Here is a 24,352-nt window from a genome sequence, read left to right on the forward strand (position 1 = left end):
ACAAGTGACCAGATTGTATTTTTGGTATGCATTTGTGTGTGTGTGTGTGTGTGTGATTCAGAAATACATCCTTTGAGGTAACTCCTGTGTTTATTTTTTTCAAGATTGGTATCATTGAAGGGAGTAAACTGTGTGTCTAGAGTGGTAGGCCAACTTTGGATAAAGTCATCATGAGAGAGGTCTCTGTAGAGATAACCTTTAGCTAAAACCTGAAGAAAAGCACTGTGGTCAAATGCATTCCCAGGGAGGAAAGGTCAGCATATTCAAGAAGGTCAACTAGATGTGCCCACGCAGTGAACTGTGGGGAAGAATGACCCAAGGCAAACAGTGGAAAAGTAGGCAGGTGCTGGCCCATATACAGCCTTGTGGCTGTGGTAAGGACTTTGATTTTGTAGAGAATTTAAGGGGAAGCAAAAGTATATGAGCCATTGAAAAAATTATACACTCTGGCTGTGGGGTGGGGAAAGGGTTTTAAGAGGGTGTGAAGTGCACTCTGGTCATTTGGATTAGTCCAGGGCAGTGATCGCAGTGTACTGAACAAAGGTGATGGAAGTGGGAATGTTGAGAAAAATCTTGAAAAGTCTCACTTGCTAATAAATTGGATGTTGGCAATAAGGTATCAGGAGAAAACAGAGAAGGCTTTCTGTCTTGAGTACTTTAGGAATCCAGTTTTTATTATATTAAGTTGGAGAATGTAGGAGTCATTTAAGGAAAGTATAGTAGACAAATATTTCTCAAGCTAAAGCTCATGTTTTTATAGTTGACCTTGACCTTAGGTCAATACTGACAACAAGGTATGAATAGAATACCAGATAAAATGTGGGACATCCAGTTACATTTGAATTTCAGATAAACAATGCATAGATTTTGGTGTTAGGTATATTCCAAATATTGTTTGGAATACACTTTAATGAAAAATTATTTGTTGTTAATTTAACTGAATATCTTATATTATGGGTACAATTCTGAAAATATATTAATTGGCTAGGATATAAATTTAATTAGGTGTCCTAAATTTTCATTTGCTATATCTGAAAATCTTCTATATGACCTTCACTACTTTTATCATCCCCTACCCCACTATTTAAGTGTGTTTCCAAGCCAGGCTTCTTGTCCTTCCTTCTTCCCAGAGGAAGAGGAAGCTACTATTCTCCTTGGCAAACCTGAGTCTCTAGCTGTGCCATCTGTGCCAGGATCTTGTCACAATTATTTTTTATCCTATCAGGTTTGTTTAGAAACATTTTATAATTGTGTGTGTGTGTGTGCGCGCACATAAGAGTGTGCACACACATGGTTCATGTATCTGTGTGTATGTGTGTGTTGACCATCCTTCGCCTTACATGGCTTGATCTATAGTTTTAATCACTTCCTATTTTTTCCCCACTTAACTTTTACTGCCAAAATAATTTTACAATGGGTTATTCTTTATACTATATAAAAACAAATGTGTAAAAATCCATACAAACCACTTCATTTGAATGAGACAGAATACAATGTATCACTAACAGGTCAACAGTGAAAATAATTTTGTCATAAATGTAATTGACAAAGAGCTAATGTACAAAATAAATAAATGAACCCTACAAATCAATAAGTTAACAATCAAAATAAAACTCATAAAGAAATCTGATACCAAACTGGGCAACTCATAAAAATACAAACCCAAATAGATAGTGAACACAAAATATGTTTGATCCTTTAATAGGAGAAATGCAAACTATGCCAACAATAAGATTTCACCCATTATTTGGTCCAATATCTAATGTTGGTGCCAATGTGGGAAAACGAACTCTCATACCAAATGTGTGAAGTATGAACAGATGAAGTCACTGTGGAGAGCAATTCGTCATGGGTGGTTGATGTTTTGCATGAACATACTCTTCAGTCTAACAATTTCATTTTCAGGTATCTGAGTAACAAATATGTCATGTACGTGCATAATGCTCCTGACAGAAACCTAAAGTTTAGAGCAAGTCAAATGTTTATTGCTAGGGAAATTGTAAGATAAATAAGAGAATATTGGGATAAAGAACAATTGATTAAAGTAAGGTAGATTTATACACTGCATGGAAATCTCTCCAAGTAAGAGATCTTTTTTTTTTAAAGAGAGAGAGAGAGAGAGAGAGAGAGAGAGAGAGAGAGAGAGAATTTTTTTTAATATTTATTTTTTACTTTTCGGCAGACACAACATCTTTGTTTGTATGTGGTGCTGAGGATCCAACCCGGGTCGCACGCATGCCAGGTGAGCACGCTACCGCTTGAGCCACATCCCCAGCTCAAGTAAGAGATCTTTTACTCAAAGTATTAAGAGGAAAAAAATAGGAATATGGGGATTAATATTTACTATCATACCATTTATGTAAAATAAATCAAATACAATGGAACAAAACAAACTTTTAAAATAAACTGTGTATTTTATAGATCCATGTATTAGATAAATGCAATTAAAAATAAAAGTTTTAAAAGCATGATGCCAAACTTGTAGAAGAGACAACCTGTGGCAAAGATTAGAAAGTGAACGTGTTCAAGAAGAAACTTAGGGCTTTATTTCTTATATTAGATTTATTTTTTAGAATGAGGATTGTCCAGGTATAACCTAGAAACTTAAAATAAATCATTTTGAGAGTTCAAGTAATCCTCACCCGAGAATCTCATTTTCTCTCCACATCTTTGTGAAAATCTTCAAGTATAATTTTGAGTTTGTCTCTCCTTACATTTCTATTGATGTTTTGTTTTATATATTTTAAATCTATACTGTTAGGTACATTAAAAACTCCTTTTTGCATCTTCTTGGAAAATTTAAATTTTCAAAATAAGAATATCTTTGATCCATTTCATATTTTTACTTGAAACTCTATTGTTGGATGTTGATGTTACTATACACCCTTTCTTTTATTCACTTTATAATAACTAAACTTTATATTTTATTCAGATTTCCTTAGTTTTTATCTACTGCCCCACTCCTTTTTTCAGGATGCTACCTAGAATACCACATTACATTTTTTTTTTTTAGTCCTCAACATTCCTTAGGCTTTTCTTGGTGGGGACTGTTTTTGAACTTTCCATATTTTGGTCAACCTTGAAGGTTTTGAAGAGGAAAGATACCCCACAGGTTGCCTCTTCTGTTGGGACTTGTCTGACATTACTCATCTTCATTAGATTGATGCTGCATGTTTTCTGAAGGGAGAACACAGAGGTTAAGTATGACTCTTTCATCACAAAATATCAATAGTACAAGCTATCACCATGACTTTTTACTGTTGATATTGACCTTGATCACCTGGCTGAGGTGCTGTGTACCAAATTTTTCCAACGGCAAAGTTACTCTTTTTCTCTACACTGTGCTCATTGGAAGAAATTCACTATACACAGCTCACACTTAAGGATTGAGGAATTATCTTCTATATTCTTGGGTGTAGAATGACTCCATAAATTAGTTGGGATTCATCTGCACAGGATATTAATCTCTTCTCCCTACTTACTTATGTATCCAATAATTTATTTATATTGGTATGGTCTCATGGACATTTATTTTATACTGCCTAGTACACTGTCTTAGTATTTATATATTCCTGCTGCTAAAACAAAATACCTTAGACTGAGTAATTTATAAACAGCAGAATTTTATTTCTCCCAGTTCTGGAGGCTAAGAAGTTCAAGATCAAAGTGCTGGCAGGTTCAGTGTCTGGTGAAGGATCACTAAGATAATGCCTTCTTGCTGTGTCCTCACATGGCAGGGATATGGAAGAACTAGGCGGCTTTCTGAAGCCTCATAATTCCATCCAGGAGGGCAGAGCCCTCATGACTTAATCACTTTCTGAGAGGTTTGCTGCTGTGCTTTGCTGAGGCTCAGTTGCTTAGCTACAAGAGGATACTCCTAGGTTAGGTTACAAATTGCTTGCACGTCAAGCTAGGTTGCAGTTCACTATATATGGCAGGTACCTTTTAGCTACATTCATCAATCAGGTACAGAGGTTAGTTTAGGCCAATTTATTTTGATTCAACATGTATAAGCATCTGAATGTATAAAGGTCAAACCTGAGGTCATACTAATGTCTCCAACTCACATTCATTATAAGGATCATTCTAGACCTTTCCTTTTGGATTTCTGTAAAAATGGCACCTCAACCTGGCTCCCACCAGCCTATATCCATTTACTTAAGCATTGACTCTCATTATCTATGTATAACAGTATCAGAATTGCTAATTTGTGTCCCTCTGGGAAACAAGTTCATAAACTAAATACAGAACTTATATACAGTTGATTTTGTCTTTGGTTTTACAGACACCAATTATTTCCAAGGTTTCTTAAGTCAGCACCTTTCCCCTCACCCTTATCAGTAAGGGTATTTTAGATAGCTGTAATACAGATTATTTTGTTCCATTCTACACTCCACCATGAGATCGCTTAATCTACTAAATTATATATTCTTTTAAATTTGCATACATTAAGGTTCACTTTCTGAGCTATAAAATTCTATGAGCTGGGGCACATGCAAAATGTCATGCATCAACAATTATACTATCTTATGGAATAGATTCAACATCTTAAAATGTTTCCTGTGCTTCAACTATCCAACCCTCCTTTCTCCCTCCTGCAAACCCTGGCCACTGTTGATCTTTTTTTCACTATTGCTATGGTTCTATCTTTTACACAATATCATATAATTAGAATCATAGAATTTTGTAGCCTTTCAGACTAAAAGGCTACAAAGACATTTCATTTAATAATATGCATTTAGGATTCACCAATTTCTTTCTTTCTTTTTCTTTTTTTTTGGCTCCGGGGATTGAACTCAGGGGCACAAACCACTGAGCATCATCCCCAGCCCTATTTTGTATTTTATTTAGAGACAGGGTCTCAGTGAGTTGCCTAGCACCTCGCTTTTGCTGAGGATGGCTTTGAACTCATGATCTTCCTGCCTCAGCCTCCTGAGTCACTGGGATTATAAGTGTGTGCCACTATACCTGGCACCAATTTCGTTTTCTGGCTTGATAGATCATTACTTAAATTTCTAAATATTTTGCATTAAATGGATGTTCTGTAATTTATCTATTCACCAATTTAAGCATATCTTGGTTTCTTCCATTTTGGGGCAATTATGAACAAAGCAGCTGTAAACATTTGTGTGTGGATATTGTTGCAGATTAAATTTTCAGGTAATTTGAGCAAATTCCTGAGTTTGGTTGCTTAATCAGATGCTAAGGTTATCCTTAGCTTTGTATAGAACATCCAAAAAACTGCTTTTCAAAGTGGTGGCTGAGTTATTTTGCACTCACCATGGCAATGATTGACAGTTTCTGCATTTTCACATCTTCACAGCCAAATTATTTATATGTTTTTTTGCCATTCTAATGGACTTTCTCATTTTAATTTTAATTGGCAATTTCCTAATGACAAATGATGTTGAGCTTCTTTTATATGCTTATTTGCCATCTGTATATTTTCTGTTACATGTTCTTTGGTAAAGCATTTGTTCAGATCAGTCCTCAGTTTCTAAAAATGGATTGTTAGTCATATTGTTGAGTTTAAAGAGTTATTTGTATATCTTATGTACAAGTCCTTTAACAGAAATGTTTTTGCAAATGTTTTCTTTCATTCTATAGCATGTCTTTTTATTCTCTTAACAATTTCTTTCACAAAAGATAAGTGTTAGTTTTAATGAAGCCCAACTTATCTATTTTTTCTTTATTTATCATGCTTTCATGGTTGCATTTAAACAACCATTGCAAACTCACAATCTCCTAGGTTTTCTATTTTTTTTTTAAATGTTTTAAAATTTTGTTTTTTCCATTTAGGCAGGTGATACATTTGGAGTTCTAGTTTGTGAAAAAAAAAGGTAGTTTTGTGTATGTGTGTGTGTGTACACATATGTGTGTGTGTGTGTGTTTATGTGAATGTCCAATTGTTCCAACTTCATTGGCTGAAAAAACTGTTGTTTATCCATTGAACTGTTTTTGATCCTTTGACATGTTCTGGGGGAAAATGTCTGGGCTACCCTGTTCTGTTGTAGTATATAATGCCAATTTTTCACTGTTTTGATTGTAGTCCACAACAGATTTCAAAATTTGATAGCTTAGAATCTCTAACTATGTTCCTCAGTAGTATGTTGATTAGTATAGGTCTTTTAACTTTCTATATAAATACAGATTTTTGTCAATACCTACAAAACAATTTGCTTACATTTTGACGGGGATTGTGTGGAATCTCTAGATCAAGTTGGGAAGAATTACTATTATTCAGTTTTCCAATGTATGAACACAGTATATCTCTCTACTCATTTAGATTTTTTTGCTTGTTTATTTGTTTTATCAGAGTTTAACAGTTTTCCTGATGTAGGTACTCTAAAATTTTAAACTTATACCTAAATGTTTTATTTTCATTTTAGTTGTAATGGTATTGCTTTTTCTAAAGTTTTGCAATTACACATTGTTGGTATATAGAGGTCATTGACTTTACAAGATTATCCTTATATTCTGCAACTTTGCTGCACTAGCTTATTAGTTACAGAGTTTTTGTTCTTGTCAATTCTTTGGGATGTTGTACATAGACAATGATGTCATCTTTCTGCAAAAACAGCTTATTTCTTCCATTCCAAACTATGTACAATTTTATTTCCTTTTCTTGTCTTATTATACTAAGGGGATGTCCAATACAATTGAGTGGGAGTGCCTTGTTTCTGTTCTCAGGAGAAAAGCAGCCAGTTTCTCCCCATTAAGAATGATGTAAGCAGCATGTTTTTTAGAAGTTCTTTATTAAGTTAGAGCAGTTTCTGTCTGTTCCTACTTTGGAGGAATTTTTTTTTTATGAATAGATGTTGAGTTTTGTCAAATCTTTTCTAATCACCAGTTGATATGATCTTAGGCTTTTTCTTCTTAGTCTATTGATTGGATAGTTTAAATTGATTAATTTGCCAGTATTGAGCCAGTCTTGCATAACTGGGTTACAATTTTTGGTCAAAGTGTACGATTCCTTTTATGTATTATTGATTATGATTTCCTAATTCTTTGTTGAGGGCATTTGCATCTATGATCATGAACAGTATATATAAAACAGCTGAAGATTTTCTGTCTTGTAATGTCTGTATTGGGTTTTGGTATTTGGGTATTGCCATCCTTTCAAATTGAATCAGAAAGTATTCCCTCTGCTTCTTTTTTCTTGAAGTGATTATGGACAATTGATATTTCTTTCTTAAACATTTGGTAGAGAACACCAATTATATCATATGGCCCTGATGGTTTTGGGGGGGAGGGTATTAGTTATTGATTTTAATAGATATAGGCTTATTCGTATTATCAGTTTATTCTTGTAGTTTTTATTGTTTGTATCTTTCGAGATATTGGTATATGTCCTTTAGGCTGTCAAGTTAATAGACAGAATTTTTTTTCTTCCTCCCCCACTACCGAACCCTACAGGGCCCAAGATCACTTCTAGGTCCTCCTATAGGGTAGTCAAGTGTTCTACCACTAAGCTACAGTCCCAGTCTCAGCCCCAGTTTCCTCTGATTTATTGATTTACTGAAGATCTCTCTTTCACTTGTGTTATTGGTTCTCTCTCTCTCTCTCTCTCTCTCTCTCTCTCTCTCTCTCTCTCTCTCTCACACACACACACACACACACACACANTTGTTCTCTCTCTCTCTCTCTCTCTCTCTCTCTCTCTCTCTCTCTCTCTCTCTCTCCCCTTTTTTGCAGGAGAGGGAGACTGGGTTAATGTGACTACTGATAAAACAATTTTACTGATCTCTTCAAAGAGCCAAGTTTGAGTTTCATTAATCTTCTTTATTGATTTCCTGTTTTATTATAAATATATTAAAATTATACTTATGCTATTATTTTAAATACTTCTTTTCCTCTGCTTTTCTCAGGTTTGAATGATTCATCCTTATGTAGTTTTCAAAGGTGGGGAAAATAGATTATTGGTCTTAAATATTTCTTCTTCTTTTTGAGTGTATGCTATCATCTACTAAATGCTATAAATTCCCCATTGAGCATTGTCTTTACCAAATACCACCAATTTTTAGTAAGTTGTATATTTATTTTCATGAATTTCAGAACATCTCAAAATTTCTGTTCAGACTTAGTTGTGTTTTCTAGCAATTACTTATTTAGGCTTCAAATATAGTATGGTCTTCTAGCTATCATTCTACTGTTTTCAGTTTAATTACCTTGTGATCTAAGAACATATTTTGTATTATCATTATTTTTTAATTCTCTGAAGTATGTTTTATAGCCTAGAATGTGATGTAGCTTGGTATTGTTTCTTGTTACCTTGAGAAGAAGAATGGTAATTCCTTTTGTTTTGTTTTGTTTTGTTTTACAAAGAATGGCATACATTTCATTTTGGTACAGTTGGTTGATAAAGCTATTGTAGTCAACTATATACTTTCTGCCTGCTGGATCTATCAATTGCAGAAAGAGGTAGGTTGAAGTCTCCAGCCAAGAGAGTGCATATGTCTATTCTCCATGCAGATGCAGCAGTTTTGTATCATGTGTTTAGATGCAGAGGTGTCTAGGATTGTTATGTTCTTTGGGAGAATTGACTGTTTTATAAGGTGTCCTTTTGGATTGTTTTTTCTTTCTTTCTTTTCTTTTTTTTTTTTTGGGTGGAGGGGTACTGGAGCTTGAGCCCAGGGTTGCTCTACCTCTGCTCTACATCACCAGCACTTTTATTTATTTTTTTTAAATTTTGAGACCATCTCATTACTTTGAGAAAGCTGACGTTGAATTTGTGATTCTCCTTCCTCACCCTCTTTTGTTTCTGGGATTAAAGGGCATAAGCCACTGTGCCCAGCCTAAAGTGTCTCTCTTATTTCTAGATATCTTCCTTGTACTAAATTGTGCTTTGTTTGAAGTTAATATGCCTATTCTAATTTTATTTTGGTCTGTCTTTGCATTGCTTCTTGCCTTTATTTTCAGTATATAAGGGTCTTTATATTTAAAGTGGGATATTTTTTGTAAGTTAACATATATGTGGGTCTTTTTCCCCCTCCTATGATAATTTCTTTCATTGAGTATACTTAAACCATTAACATTCAAACTGATCATTAATATATTTGGACTAGTAGATGGTATGTTTGTTATTGTTTTCTATCCACTGTCTTTTTTTCCTTCTCTTTTTGTTTCTTCCTCTCTCCCCCTGCCAAAGCCAGGAGGGGAGCTATCTCAGCTTTTCACTTGGAGAATCTGTGGGATTCTTAGAAGCAAGTCCACAAAAATGTGGGGGCCTTCACAAACTTCAGGAGTTTCTTACTGCATTCTGCATTTAGACTCCAGTAATTCATCAAAATTATAAATTATTTATCTCTAACAGTTTATAGCTCCCTTGGCTTTTGCTTTAGTTAAGCAGGTCTTGGCTATGACACTGGATTAGCCTGTTTCTCTACATTTCAGCATAGTGTTCTTTCCTGAGATATTTATTCTTTGATAAATTCAAAAACATTATTGATTTTTTTAGTATGTCTGTTTTTGTCTTGTAATGAAGATATAAAAGATGACTTTGAAATGTTACATGTTGAAGTTGAAACTTGAAGACTTAAATGCTTTTGTTTTGGTGATTGTGATTATTAAATCATCTCTATGGAATTTTTAATGATTGCAATATAATATTCTCTAGAATATTTAAGATTCAAATAAGCTTACAAGAAAATATTAAAATAAGAATTATGCATTCTTCTTCCTTGAGTGTTAGTTCTTTCAATGTTCCAATGTTTTCAAGATTTTCTATTTTATTAGAGTATAAGTTTTCAAAATAGTTTCTGATTATCATCTGTATTTCAGTAGTGTCTGTTGTGATATTTCCTTTCTCATCATGAATTTTAATAATTTGAGTTTGCTCTCCCTTTCACTTTGTTAGCTTGGCTAATGATTTATTAATTTTATTCATTTTTTCAAAGAATCAACTTTTTGTTTTGTTGAGTTTTGGGATTGTTTTTTTGTATCATTTCAATTTCATTACTTTCAGCTGTGATTTTAATTATTTCCTGTCTTTTACCGCTTTTGGTGTTGGTTTGTTCTTTTTTCCCCTAACTCTTTGAGCTGTAATTTGGTTATTTATTTGGTGACTTTCTATCCTTTTTATGAATGAGCTCAATGCAATGAGCTTTCCTTTTAGACCTGCCCTCATATTGTCCCAGAGATTTTGATATATTGTATTGCTATTTTCATTTACCCCTAAGTAATTTTTTGTTTTATCCCAGCTTTCTTTTGTTATTCTTTGGTTATTCCATAGCATATTATTTAGTGTCTAAGTATTACAATAGCTTCTATTTTTATTTTATCATTGAATTCTAATTATATTCCATTATGATCTGATAGAATGCATGTATTATCTCTATTTTTTTTGTACTTGCTAAGAGTTGTTTTGTGGCCTTAGATGTGGTATATGTTAGCGAAGAATCCATGTACTGCTGAAAAAAAAAAGTGTGCTCGGTCATTGATGGGTAAAATGTTCTAATATGTGTGCTACTTTAAATTATGAATTGTATCTTTTAGTTTTACAGTGTCTTTATTTAGTTTTTGTTTGGAGGCTCTATGGAGTGGTGAGTAAGGTATATTAAAGTCACCCAGTATTATTGTGTTATGGTCTATTTGATTCTTGCAGTTGAGAAGGGTTTGTTTGATGTATGTAGAAGCTTTGTTGTTTGGGTCATAAACATTTATGATTGTTATGTCTTGTTGATGTATAATTCCCTTAAGCAGTTTGAAATTTCCTTCTTTGTCTCTTCTGACTAACATTGGCTTGAAGAGCACTTAATCTGATATGAGGATAGAAACCCCTGCCTGTTTACAAAATTCATGTGAATGATATGTTTTGTTCCCTATCATTTTTACCTTTAATCTGTGGATTTCTTTGCTTAGGAGATGAGTCTTATTAGAGATAGTATATTGTTGGGTCTTGTTTTTTAATCCATCAATTAATGAGTTTATGACATTTACATTCAATGTTATTATTAAGAAATGATTTTTATTGCCTATTTTTTAACTCCTGGTTTTTAATTTGAATTAGTTTTTCATTTGATTGACTATTCTAATGTAGTTCCTTTCTTTGCTATTTTCACTTTTTCATTTCTTCTTCATAAAACGGTTTATTGAGTATGTTTTTCAGAGCAGGATTTCTAGTTGTGAATTCTTTTAATTTTCTTCATCATGGAAGGTTTTTATTTCATCATCAATTCTAACACTTAATTTTGATGAGTATAGTATTCTTGGCTGGCATCCATTTTATTTTAGAGCTTGATATACATTATTCTAAGACCTCCTATCTTTGAGTCTGGGTTGAAAAATCAGCTGAGATCAGGATTCTTGCAGTTGAGAGATTGGTTGCAGTTGGTTTCCCTCTAAATGTGACTTGTTGTTTTTCTCTAGCAGCGTTTAAAATTCTATCCTTATTCTGTATGTTAGGCATTTTCAGAATAACATGTCTTGGTGTGGAACTGTTGTAATATTGTATATTTGGAGTTCTATAAGCTTCCTGTATCTGATTTTCCATTTCATTCTTTAGGTTTAGGAAATCTCTGAAATTATTTCATTGAAAAGACTGTATATTCCTTTGGTTTATATCTCTGAGCCTTCATCTATTCCAATAAACCTAAAATTGCTCTCTTCAGGTTATCCCATATTTCTGGAAGTTCTGTTCAGGGTCTCTTAACATCTTCCCTCAATGGTCAACTACTTCAAGATTATATATTTTGTCTTCATTGCCTGATACTCTGTTTTCCAAGTGGTCTAGTCTGTTGGTGATGCTTTCCATTGGATTTTTAATTTGGTTTATTGATTGCCTTCAATTCAAGGATTTATGCTTGACTTTTTCTCAGAATCTCTCTTTATTGAAGTGATCTTTCACTTCCTGCATTTTCTCTCTGATTTCATTCCTTACACAATATTTTCCCTCAAAGATTATTTCAACTATGTACATTCTAAATTCCTTCTCTGACATTTCAACCATGGTGATGTTGATGAATTCTATTATTGAAATATCTTGGTTTGTTTGGGGTGACTCGTTCTCTTGCTTATTTATGTTGTTTGTGTGTCTACTCATCTAACAGCAGGGATCTGAGGGAATAGTGTTTTATTACTTAGACTTATATTGTCCTTAAAATTTTCCAGTACCTCACCATTTAGGGGGAGAAAAATAATAAGAACAAACAGTGCAAACCATATAGAACACTAAACCAAACAGTTTCTGCTATGATGTCTGCAGTGTTGTCACAACAAACAAATTGATATGATCAGTTATTGCCTATAATATAAACATTAAGTTTGCAAAAGTGTTTACAATTTCAAAAGTTAGACAGGGACAGAAGTGATATAGATTGTGATGATAACGAGGAAGGAGGAGAGAAGATAGAAGCAAAAAACAAAGGATGAATGAAGGAGAGAATAATAGAGGTTGGACTTTAGTAGAAGAAAAGAGACAAATAGAATCAAGGGAAACAGATATGTGTGAAAAAAAATATATGAAGTAACAATTTTAAAAATTTAAAATGAAAAATAAAAATAAAATAATTCAAAACAAAATTGAAATATACTAATTAAACATCCTAGTCCTCAAAAAACTGATCCATGACAAATAACTGGCTTCAAAAATTTACTAGAAGTGAGAAGAAAACAAATACGAACATGTATAAATGTTCATGAACTATGAAGGGCACAATTAAACATATTTTAGAAAAGGAAAAATAAAAGGAAAGGAAAAAATATCTCAATGAATATAAAGGGTTGTTTCCTTTGGAGTTCAAAAGATTCTCAGCTTCCCTTCTCGGAAGTGTTAAGTGGAGTCAGCTGGAATATGATGCTTGTTTTACCCTCAGGGTGGAGCTGCTACAGTGAGAGAGTTAATCCTGTAGGCAAAACTCCTGGAGGTAGGGTTTAAGCTTGTTGTAGGCTCCATGCCTTTCACTTTTTGCGAGTTGGTCTGAAGATTTTAAATCAGCATACCTCCAGGGCCCAGCAATTGCCAATCCATGCTGGAAGACTGCACACCAAGGATCTCCCCTGGTTTCCACTGATTTCATGTGGTGGAGGGTTAATCCATAGTTCACTCTTTCACCTGTGGACCACCTGTTTCTTGGCCTCCGGTTCAATCTCCAAACTTGATCCTTCACACCGCCCCACTTTTGAAATCCAGGCCAGGAGCATCTCTCCTAACTGGCCTAGTAAGCAGCCAGATTTGAGCGAATGAGGAGAGCCAGATGGGTTTTCATGACCAGTTTTCCTCTGTGTAAACCCCTCTCCATGTTTGATTTTCTCCTGGTCACTTAGGCACACTCTGTCTTGTAGTGTGGATTTTCTAGGCCTGTATTTCAGATCAGACTAGGGTTTGCCAGAAATAGGCTCCTTTAATGGCCAGCCCCTACCACACTGCAGCTGCAAAATGGTTCCTTCCTCTCCCCTCTGCTTACCACCAGGAGAGATGGGGTTTCTTTCCCCTTCAAGGATATTGTGCAATGGGCCTTTCAGTTTAATTGGGCAGTGTCTTCAATCTCTAAACTCTCTGTACCCAGACAAGCCTAAGTCCTCCTAAAAATGTGGGTTCCTTTAATTCCCTTATCCTTCAACTTTGTTCATGGAGGGACCACTGTGATGCCAGGGGTTTCTTCCTTATTTTATTATATCCAACCTCCTGAGTCCCCAATGTGCTTTAGTGTCTGGCATTAATTTCCAGTAAAGTCCCTAAAGTACCCCACCTCTTTTTTTGTTGTTGTACATCAACCTTGCTGAGAATCTGCCTGTCTGCTTTATTGGTTTCATGCCACAGAGCAGGCAGGAAAGCGACCTTTTCTATTCTACCATCTTGAAACTGACCTGGTTACTACTTCTTTAATGTAATTGTAATCTACTGATATGGATTAACTAGGTGGTATCTGGAAGCAGGTAGGGTGTGGTTGGGTGAGGCAAGACACTGTAGATGTGCCTTTGGGGTTTAGATTCTACCCCTGGAAAGTGGAGCTCTCTCTTACTGGTTGCCATGTCCTGGGCTGCTTTCCTCCACCACAACCTTTGCCATGATGTTCTGCTTCATCTCAGACCCAGAGCTATGGATTCAGTCAATCAGGTACTAAGCCTCTGAAACTGGGAGCCAAAATAAACTGTCCTTCCTCTAAATAGTTCTTATCAGGTACTTTGGCCACAGTTGAGTTCAAAACTTACTCATTCTCTGGGGAAGCCTGATCCTCCTTCCCAAGGGTAACATGTTTGGTCAGTAGTAGTGTGAATATGAGAAAGATCTAACCAGTCTGTTGCTCTAAAATAAGCTTCTCAGTTAAGAACCTGATGACTTCCCCTGGGATCTGTAATTTTCCCTAAGATCATCATATCTGAGGCAGACCAATCTGGATTCTGTGTTTTTTTTTTGTTTGTTTGTTTTTGTTTTTTTTTTTTTCTGTGTTTTCGTCTGCAGTTTCTTTTTTTCACTCAATTCATCATGTTCTTTAAAAAACACTCCAACAATTTTTATATTTATATAAATGTAATGTATATAATAGTTAAACTGCATCCTATTTGGTGACTACAATTTTTTAGGACTCATATCTATCTACATAAGTAATGGGAACAATCTTTCCTAAGTATGTCATTAAATGAATTAGGATAAGAAAAGAGAAGAAAGGAGAAATAAAAAAGAAGAAAAGATGTTTTAACCTGATCACACATAATTGCACAGAGGAAACTCTCCATATGTTCTGGAACATCTCTTTTCTTCTCCCCCCACCACACCATTCTTATGACACTGGAAGTCCTAATGCCTTTGACTGTGCCCTCTGCAAATATGGCATAACAGTTCATTTTTTGCTGTCTTCCCTTATAAGGGACTTTATTTTTATTCCTCTAAGTCAAGGGCAGTTATTTTCAATCTGAATTGACCAACTGCTCATCTCGCTTCACTCAATCTCTGGGCCAATGCAGAGGAAGCAAAGCATGTACATTGTATCATTTGTGCTATTTGTTTAATTTGGTTCCATCTGGGATACTATTCAGTGGTCTGGTCGGCTGAGCCATGATTACCATACTCTGTGGAAATATGACAGGAAACCTTGTAAAAGCCCAATGTTTTTGTTTGTTATTACTTTGTCTTGTTTACATTAAGTCTTTAAAGTTGTTAATGCCAAAAGCACTTAAAAATCATGTAATCAAAAAAATTAGAATTACTATCATTATTGCAATTTTTTAAATTAAAACTTACATTAACCTTAAAAATTAGAAGACTTGGAATCAAGAGATTATATTGTATTTATGGCTCTGCTGAGTCACTTTAGGAAGTTCAATAATATCCCTTACTCTATTTTTTCATCCACAAATGGTTGTATTACCTATATATTTTCTAAAGTCTATATTAGCTCTAAAATTATTTCAGCCCTTATATGAAGTTGTTATGCTCCACATATTTAAGACATTGAAAGTTTAAGGTAATATAAATTTATATTGCCAAATGCTGGCTATTTATTAAAATGGTTGTAATGAAATCTGTTGTTACATTTGAAGCAAGAAAAGGGTGGATATCATACTCGGTGAAAGCAGTGACATTGAATTCTATATCAAGTTCCCTATTTCATTATTTGGTCAATTCAAGAAATCTCTTAAAGGAAAATGAAAAGGTCATTGCAAAAACCTCACATTTTTGCTTTTCTCTTATGAAGAGCCCACTGAAAATATGATGAAATAACTACTTCCCCTATGGAAAGTTTACAGAATAAACTGGCAATATGTCTTCACTGGCAAAGGCAACCCATGGACCTGCAAAAACCAATTTATCATTTTTGTGCATTTTATTTTAGTTAGATGTAGCCCGAGGAGAATTTTTTTTAAGTATGAATAATAACACAGGGTGATTGGAATCTGTTTGGCTTTGAACTAACATTGAAATTACTAGGTCTTTAAAATTCTCTCCTGCAGTGGAAGATTTCTGGACCTTACATAATCTCCCTGGGAGCCCATTGCAATGGTCCAGTTACAGCTTCTTGGTCTCTGTGGTGACATCTCTTGGCCTCATGCCTTACAACATCTCACGGGTGTCAAGTCCTAGACACACTGGACTCTGGGGCTCTCCTGGCTGCTACTCCCTAATGCCATTCTGGATGGGAGAAGAAAAGAACATTTCCATCAACATCACTTAATTACTGATGACTTTCCTATGAGTTGCACTCAATGCTTTTTTTAAAAAATCTTTATTGAACTCAGATTAATGACTCACTGTGTGTAGATCAGGAGACAGCCTCTTGTTGAAACTAACTAATATATTCCACTAAAACTCAGCCTCCAGAACTTACTTCAAGTATCTTGCCCATCACTTTTCTGGGCAAGTTTCTTTTGCCTCATTTATTAAGAGTGTTGAATCCCATGTCCTGCATTTAGGTCATTTTCAATATAACCTAAAGAGCACTTGCTAGCACAAGACTGTTGGAAATGGATGTGCATATTAGCTACTAGTCTATTCCACCCCATCCAAGAACCACACTATACAGCATATCAGAACTTCCAAATGCAACAAGAGCTTGCTAACAATCCCACAAGAACTAAGAAAACTGAATTATTCTAATAAATTTTGCACTTACAATGAAACTTCAGAATTTGTTAAGCTTTTGGAAAAGAACACCAAATATATTTTTTATCAGTTTCTTCACTTTTCCACACATATCAGTTCCTAGAATTAAATACAACCTTTCATTCACTTATTCTCCTTATCCAAATCCCAATCAGAAGTCTAATTTTTATAATGGTGGTTATAAAGATATATATATAAGGAAATGAACAGGTAAATATGTAGAAAGAGATGTATTTGATACATAGATATATTTGATATACCCCTTGCTGTGGCAAGTGTCTCCTAGGGATATTCCAATACATGCAATTTTTAGATTTGCCCTATTTGCATATTATGGCAGTAGAACTCTTAAGCCTACAGCCCCCTCTACTGGGTGGATTTTCCAAGATTTATTATATGTACCTTAAGGAAGAGGTCTTTCTTTATTTTCTTCAAGTGTTCTTGATCATCCCTGATTAACTCAAAATTCTATCTCTGTTCTAACTTATAGGATCCTATATGGATTAAAGCTTCTCAAGTGCATAGATTCTCTCTCAATAAACTTTTACTTTTACACACTCTGAAGATAGGTGTTGGGTCTGAAGTGTATGTTTGCCATAAAAGTACATTTATTTAACTTTTTCCTCCTCTCAGACATTTGATATCACTAGTTCATGAACTTCTCTAGGGCCCTAAGCTAAATAACTGATTATTAAACATGATATACTAGATAAAAATCATGTATACCATACTAGAGTCTGCAGTCGCACAGAAAGTTCTGAGGTATTTTGGCGTATTTCTCAATATGATATTAACATACACATTTAAAAAAAGAAAAACAAAACCAATCACTGAACATATAGTAAAGATAACTTTTAAATTTGTTTTCTGAAACTACCCTAATGTTCCTTTTTTCTTAAATATCAAGATGTCAAGTTCCATAAGACTATTCCCAGACACAAGTCAATAAAACTTGACCCAAGCAGTGTTGAGCATGATTTTCTTCTCTGAAGTCCTCATATGTAAGAGCAATATGGCTTGGGCCAACTGTCCATGGAGGGAGAAAGAAAATTCTATCATAGTCCTCATAGGTAAATAAGGGATTCCCATCAGGAGAACCTTGCCCTTCAGGGGAGACCTTCCTATCACAGTAGGAAGAGGCCATGGTAGTTGCCAAATCTTCAGAACTTTGTCTCTAAGGAGGTGGTATTTGCCTCTCTTGAAAGTCAAAGTGTAGACAGGACACATGGAAACTAAAAGAACTGATAATTTTAGTTCCTTTGGATAGCAGTAAACTGAACACATCAAAATCATAGATTATGTGTGTATCCGAACACAAAATTGTGCAAATAATTTAAAATCAAGTAGGCAAATGGTGCAAACATTGAAATTATAACTCACATCATATTAATTGTATCTTTCATTAGCAACCATCTTCTTCGTCATCATCATCATCATCATCATCATCGATGACATTCATTGCCATTCCTTACGTTTAAGTCTTTTTTTACTATTGTTCTTTGCAGACAATAGCCAAATTGTAAATCAGTTTTGAGTGCTGGAGGTTTTACAAAGACAAAATCAAACTACTGGAGGTACTGGGGAGTACATTTTGGTTATGTCCTTATGTTGATGACAGTACAAAAGAAAGATAGAAGCTGTCAAAAGTGTGAAACTTGTGTTAGCTTTCTATGTTAGTTTTTGTTTTGTTTTGTTTTTCTGCATCAACTGTGTATAAAGTATTAAATGAAGTCTCTGGAAATAAGCTTGAAAAAGCTAATCTGTAGAATGAAAGAATTTTATAGATTAACTTTTCCTCCCCTTCTTTGCTCCTTCCCTTTTTTCTTCTCTTCCTCTTCCTTTCCTCGCGTCCTCTCTCTATCTTTTTGTTTCTAGGACAGAGCTTTTTAATGATCCTTGGTTGGTAGCTGGTTTGGTTTTGGGGTGGGTGCTCCTTAAAACTCCATAGCATGAATTTGTTTGCTCTTGAATTGTTATAAAACATATCTGAAGGCACAAAGCTTCCCTGTTGACAACCCTTAAGAAATACTGGATATACAAAGGGATCAAAAATAACCCATTGTGAAGCTGGCCATGTAGGCAGCATTAAACAGATGGCATAAACATCTCTTTAGGAGTTGGAGATTAGTGTTAAAAAAATACACTGAGTTAAGGCAGAGGTGTTTTCAATCTTAATGCTTATTTAATTCTATTTTTAAATGTGATTTTTCTTAAATTATGGCCACTTTTTTTAGGGAAGATCTATGAATGACAAAGTCCTGGTACACAGGTACTAGGACCAAAATACCAAAGTAGTAGCTCCCACCCAAGCCTGAGTACATAGGGTCCTGGTTCCCTCTGACACCCTGGATTTTTTTTTTTTCTTTTTTCCCTATCAAAGTCAGATTTCAGAAAGAGATTCAAAGGTAACTGTCATGAATTTGACATTGACAAAGAATTGATGGTTAATCTTTTCACTCTTGCTGACATTTGCATTTTAATGAGAACTATGTTTTAAGCAAAGAGATTGGAATTTTTATTGTGGAATTTCAGGTGTTTTTGGAGCAATTGGTGGGGAATGTATGCGGGTGGAGCATGGGTTCTCTTTGGTCCTGTTTTCTTGTTCTTTCCTCTTTTTTACTGAATTCCTCTGAATTTGAAACTTGGTTCAGACATTAGCTAGAAGTATTCTTAGGCAAATTATTTAACCTATCTCTGAGTTTCACTTTGCTTCTCTGCAAAATCAGTAAGAACACACTGAGTCATTTTAAAGGTGTCATAATATCTGTCCCCTGACATTAGTTCTTCATGCATGACAAACGTTTGTTTTCCAGAGATGAATGGAATTATTCTCATCTCTTCTTTGTTGTCAAAATGAAACCATTCTTTAACTGTTCTTTCAGTCTTACTTCATCATGTACCAAAAAATTTGCAAACTCTCTTATGTTAACTATTGCAAAAAAAAAAATGCAAAGGGATTAACATTTGGGCAATTAGGCATGACTTTAATAATAACAGAAAGAAAAAGACCTTATAATTTGAAGATCATGGTTAAATTATTATATTACTCAACTAAAACTTCAATTAACATATCATTTAGATGCTATTGATAAGGTGGTATGATTGGAACAAAAAAAAAACTAGTTGAGAAATACATAATAGGGAATGGAGGGACAAGGGAATAAAATAAGAAAAACTACAAAGATAGCAGTAGAAGGATCCTTTGAGATGGTGAGCAGTGAGGGTAGAGAAGTCCTATGTGAGGCATAACCAAGATCACTCTGGGTCTTCTAGGTGTCAGAGAGAAGGCACTGGACACCCATGCTCTACCCACATACATTCCCCACCAATTGCTCCAAGAACACTTGAAATTCCAGGATAAAAATTCCAATCTTTATGCTCAAAACACAGTTCTCATTAAAATGCAAATGTCAGCAAGAGGGGAAAGATTAACTATCATCTCTTTGTCAATGTCAAAGTGGTATTGTAAGGATCCCGCGAAATGTCGGAGATAGAGACCACCAAGTGACCACTCATGCAATTGGCAGAAGGGGGATTTATTGAACCAGCATGCTGGGGCTCCGTGCCCACTCAAGAAGGGAAAGCAGCCCAGAGCCCCGAGCAGGGGCTGAGCACTGCTTAAGTACACTTTTTGGGGAGGGCGGAGGGCCTTGTATACATCAGAACAAATCATCATGAGGCGCGGGAAAATTGAATAACAACTCCTAAACATGATTGGTTCATTCATTGGCAGGAACAGGTCAGGCTGGAGTGATAGGTCATTCCTAAGGAGGGGGTTACATTTAAACTGATTGGTCCAGGCCCTGCAATGCCTACGTGTGACCACACAGAGCCCTTATTAAACAACCAATAGTCAGGGGAAATATTTACTGGGCAGTTCCAAGCATTGTCTCAACAGCTACAGAAATTTCAGGTTTTGCAGGTAGCATAGAAACCTAACAATACCTAATCCTTTACATTTTAACTCAGACCTTACAGCTTAGAAACTTTACAACACCTGGTCTTTTACCCTTTAACTTTTACGCTTTAACTTCAATTTCTTTTACCCTTACAGTATCATACATGAGGACTTTTCCAACTGTGGTGACTGTGACAAAAGAGAAAATCTGGACATCTTTCTTTTACTGAACTAGTTTTCCAGGCACTTCTGGCTTGGTCTGTGCAAAGGTAAAACCAAGAGACATCGATGGCTACCCATTTCAGTCTGGGAGGACATTTCTATCACAGAGCACCCACTACTGTTTTGATCCACTATTTTTTTCTCCTTCTTCTTCTGCTTATTTTTTCCTGGAGCCAGTTCACAATGATGAAGGGTTCCCCTTTGAGAAAGTCAGCATACAGGCAATTCCACTGGCTTGCTCTTTTAAGCGACCTTTGTTAGAGATGTTTTGACATTTTCTCTTCTTCCAAGCCCCAAATTAAGTCCAGGCATCCCATCAGCCCATTTTCAAAATCACGTCACTTTATTTTTCTTGCATTAAACATACAGATGATGAGTCTTTGTAATAAAGCACTCGTCTCTCAATTCTTTACTGTCAGTTTCTTACAGGAGAGGGCATATCTGTAAGCTATCAGCTATTTGTAATATAGATAATTAAGGCACTGGAATTTGTGTTTTCTAATCTTTGGCATGCAAAAGAAAAAGATAACATGAAACAAGTTCTTTTATCATGGAAAAATTTGCTTGGCTTGCAATATACAATTCAACTAATTGCTCTTTCAGTAGAGAGTTGTTGGGGTGGATTATTACTTGAAGGCTGAGGCAGGGTATAGTCTGTTATGTTGCCGTGCACTTTGCTCGAAGTGAAATCGGAAAGGGGAAAGATTAATTTACTGAGAGTTGTGTTATTAATTACCATGTTCTCCTTTCCTTTGACAATTATAGCCTAGGTATTTGTGCCAAATTATTGCAAGAGACAATGTAGTATGTGCAATGAACAGCATCAAGGAAAGGAATGGATGGGACATAGTTCACATTCTTTGTAGATATGAGGCCTGTAACCTTTATTCCAAGGGACTTCCACTTTCAGAGAGAGGAAATTTTCTCAAGAAGATTGAAGCTATGTGCATTGGTTGGAAGCAATGGTGTTTGTTCTGGGAGTAATAAGTATGAGTAAACATAAAATAGAGGCACAAGTCTCCGAGGTCTAATCTTGCTACTGATTAGGACCAGATTATTAGCCTTAACTTCAGTGGGTTCAACAATTGAGATTTATCTAGGTTAGGTTAAGTTCTCTTCTATGCAAAAAATTAACTTGGTGCTATAATTTGAAATTGGAAGTCAGAAAAATCAGTGGTGGTGTTACCGCTGTTTACTGGTGACGAGTCCTTGCTTCCCCAAATGTTGAAGAATAAGACCAGGGAAGCACGCCGAGGCAAGTTTAGAGTAGAAAGTAGAAGCTTTATTAAAGAACAGCAGAAAGGACTTCTCCCCGGAAGAAGAAGGGGACCCAAAAGGTAGAATCCGTGGAAGGGGGAGGTCTTCCCTCTTTTATAGCTAAGGTCTTCTTTCAGCTTTCCCACACTCAAGTCTTTATCCCTTTATCTTTCAGTGGTAGAATGCAGGTGGGAAGGCCCAAAAGGTGGGAGATAGGTGGGCTGAAGTAGTAATCTGGGCAGGAAGGTCCTGGGGCAGCTTTTGATCAGCATTTCCCTGTTTGCTGGGAGCTGTTTCATTACCAGTTCCTTAGAATGGGTCCCAGGCCTTGGGGACATTAACATTTCAATTTCCCCAAGTGCTGCTCTGGTTTCCTGGACTCCATTCTCTATAATGGCCTCCATTTTATTTACCTTACTTGATATTAGACCCAATTTACCTAACTACACTAACTACCTATCTTTAAATCTGGCTTCAGTGGCATGATAGATGATAGATTAACAGATGGTGATTGTGTGTGTGTGTGTGTGTGTGTGTGTGTGTGATGAAGGGCACATTTGAAAAAGACTTTGAATTAAATACAATGAAGCATTAATCATGTTCTTTGCTCTTAAGCAATTATAAATCAGTGAACTATATAAAGCGGGTAAGCAAAGAGTTAATAATTTGCTAATTATGCCAATAGATGTATGTCTGTGATTCTTCAGGAGACATGAGTCACTGGGAAGTTTGGGAGGGTAGTGAGGAGGAGTTTTAGCCTCCATCTTGGAAGGAAGGGTATCTCATCAGAGATGGAGTTTGGGGTCAGGGAGACAAAATGAGCAGACAGAGGGACAAAGAGTTTCCATGTTTCATTCCACATCCTAAGCATATGCCATACCAAATGAATGAATGAGTGAATATCCGCTTTGCATAGCGCATTGACTTTGCAATGATCCCCTGCTGCATACACATAGCCATTAGAGAATTCTTTTCAGGGTGTTTCCATTTACAGCCATTTTGGGATGTGAGAAATTACATTCAACAGCCTGGAAAACTACCCCCAGAGCTTCCATTAGCATCTGCGTATCATCTCCTTGCGCTGGTAAATATCTCGATTCGTGTCTCCAGTCACTCTGCCCCGGTTTTAGTGCTGGCTGATAAAACTCAAGCACTAATCAGAAAGTAAAATATTTACCCTGCACACCACCATAAACAAAGCTATTGGAATGGTGGTGCACCATTGTAATCACCATTCTGCACATGAATTTAATGGGATAACTGATGTGTTTTATCAAGGACATAAAGATGCACTGGTAGCAGCCAGAAGAAATGTAGGGAGGGACTTCCCCAGCTAGAGGCCCCCCAGGAAGATTTCCCCATTGTGGTATGATGGGTGTGGTCTGTGGATGGGTTAGATTATTCCTTTTCCTTCTTTGCTATGCATTGGTTGTGCCTATTTTTAGATAATTGGGCATCAGCTGCATCACTGTGTGCAGGACTCTAAAGCAGGCCTGGTGGCATGGGTGACCCAGAGGAAAGAGGAGCTATGAATCATCTCTACTCTTTTCATGTAGGTAGTTTACTATCTGATGCTTCTGAAGCCAAAGTGGATGTTGACAAAGATTATTTTTAGTTCATTTAGGGATTTCATCCAAAGTTGAAGGAAAAGCTACCGTAAATCTATAGTCAACCCTTGACTATGATTCCAAGTGTTCTGGTTTACTGGGAATTTAAGATTTTTCCATGAAAAGTGTCCTGGTCACTGCAGATTCTGCCCCTGCCTCTGAACCTGTATGTAATTTCCTAAATAAATCACACAATGTTAAAATGTCATGCTTCTGTGCATGCTGTTACCTGCTGGCAAACTCCTACCCATCCTGCAAAAACTATCTCAAAACCTGAATTGCAGAGGCAGAGAACAAACTGAACGCTTCTGCCACCTACGTGGTATGTTCCTCTTGGTACTAGTATGTATGGCACATGTGGATGGACAGTGTCTGCCTTGAAAGCTGCTCTCCACCTGCACCTGGAGCAGCTCCTGGCATACAATAGATGCTCTGTATGTATTTGTTGAATTAGAGCATAATCAGTACTAGACTTCATCCAAATCATAGACTTTTTAAGCTTGCATTTGCATGAGTGCGGCCCTGCTCTTGTTGGCCAGGCATAAGTTGCATTCAGAAGCATTAATGTTTCTATTGGAGTTCCCCAAACGCTGCTGATTTATTACCATTCCTGATTTATTAAGTTTGTACTGACTCAGACAGCTGGGCTCTCCTCTCTACTGAGGCACAATGCTGAGGTCCAGGAGGACCACCTCTCACACACCACCTGCCTCGTTCTTCCTCCCTCTCCTGTATTCTTACTTTGAAGCAATTAGTGAAATCGAATGTTGTCACCTTCAAAATGGTGAGTGAAGCAGCAAAGCCTCTGCATGATATGCAATTTAAATA

The 24,352-nt window shown here is 35.9% G+C and overlaps 1 long non-coding RNA gene across 1 annotated transcript; it reads left to right on the forward strand.

Annotated features, from left to right (window-relative positions):
• Nucleotides 1–1,811: 1,811 nt before the first annotated feature.
• LOC125618007 lies at nucleotides 1,812–20,158 on the forward strand. The gene is made up of 4 exons (XR_007349215.1): nucleotides 1,812–1,825; nucleotides 12,775–12,778; nucleotides 17,885–17,894; nucleotides 19,999–20,158. It is a non-coding gene; the product is annotated as an uncharacterized LOC125618007 (long non-coding RNA).
• Nucleotides 20,159–24,352: the final 4,194 nt, after the last annotated feature.

Source organism: Marmota marmota, unplaced genomic scaffold (genome assembly GCF_001458135.2).
Source record: "Marmota marmota marmota unplaced genomic scaffold, marMar, whole genome shotgun sequence".
In the NCBI taxonomy this organism is placed as follows: domain Eukaryota; kingdom Metazoa; phylum Chordata; class Mammalia; order Rodentia; family Sciuridae; genus Marmota; species Marmota marmota.